General features: G+C 37.8%; 1 protein-coding gene across 1 annotated transcript in view; it reads left to right on the forward strand.

Annotated features, from left to right (window-relative positions):
- Positions 1–1386, forward strand: part of RCOR1 (REST corepressor 1) — a 206501-nt gene that overhangs the window by 15075 nt on the left and 190040 nt on the right. The window lies entirely within an intron of this gene.

The following is a 1386-nucleotide window of genomic DNA, read 5'->3' on the forward strand; positions in this document are numbered from 1 at the left end:
TTTTGCTTTTCTTCATCTTCAGCCTGAACTTGCATATGAGCAGTTGATGGTCTGTTCTACAGTTGCCCCTGGCCTTGTTTTGGCTGATAATATCGAGCTTTTACATTGTCTCTTCCCACAGATTCCTATGTATTCCATCTGGTGAGTCCCATGTTATAGTCATCTTTTTATGTTGTTTAAAAAAGGTATTCTATCTTGCAATCTCCAGTATTATTTCTTCCACCAAGGCCATATTTTATAGATACTGATGGTTGCACTTTGTTGCCAACCTTTGCATTCCAATCACCAGAAATTATCAGTACAACTTGATTACATGTTTGATCAATTTCAAACTGATGAATTTGGTAGAATTCTTCAATGCCATCATCACTGGCTGTAGTAGTTGATGTTTAATTTGAATAATAGTGGTATTAACTGGTCTTCCTTGTAGGAGTTTGGATACTATCCTATCACAGACAGCTTTGTGTTTCAAGGTAGATAGTGCAATTTTTTTTTTTTTTTGATGGTAAATTCAACACCATTCCTTTTCAATTTGTAATTCCCGGCATAGTAAACTGTATGATTGTTAGATTTAAAATGGCTAATACCAGTTCATTTCAGCTCAGTAATGCGTAGGATATTGACTGATCTTTAAGTATAATAACTTCCAACTTTTCCTAGATTCATACTTAGTACATTCCATGTTCCAATTATTAATGGATGTTTGCAGCTGTTGAGTGTGTCACATCAGCAAATGAAGCTCACAAAAGCTTTACTTTAATCTCATCATCATGGTAAACTCTACTTTGAAGAGGCAGCTCTTTGCTAATTGTATTTTGAGTGCCATCCAACCTGAGGAACTCATTTTCCGGTACTGGACCACAAGATTGGTTTGAGTGGCAAGGTCTGCAGTTCACATTCACCAGCTGCTCCTCAGAAACTCTTTACAGGGTCACTATGAGTTGGAACTGACCCCACGGCATACTACCACCACCACCTCTTTTTTTTTTTAAGGTTTTTATTGTGGATTGAGTGAAAGTTTTTAGGGCACATCATCAGTTTCACATTCAAACATTCATATACCTAGTTTCATTACATTGATTATAATCCCCTCCACATACCATCAGTTAACAGAGTTTCTCTCTATCCTCTTTAGCTTTTTTTTTTTTTGGGAAAAACTTTGCCTTTTTGGAATTTACAGTCTCGGCTTTTAAGGAAGGTTTTTACATTTATCTGTTGGTATCCAGGGCTCAGGTATGGAATTACTAACCAGCATAACTGAATAATCAGATAAGGGACATTTTGCTAAGTCTGCTAGGTGGCTAAAGTCTGATCCTCAGAGCCTATGGTTTGGACGGTCAGCAACGCTTGGGCCCACAGGGACTTGAACTCCTGACCGGGTCTGCA

Source organism: Chrysochloris asiatica, unplaced genomic scaffold (genome assembly GCF_000296735.1).
Source record: "Chrysochloris asiatica unplaced genomic scaffold, ChrAsi1.0 scaffold00025, whole genome shotgun sequence".
NCBI classification, from domain to species: domain Eukaryota; kingdom Metazoa; phylum Chordata; class Mammalia; order Afrosoricida; family Chrysochloridae; genus Chrysochloris; species Chrysochloris asiatica.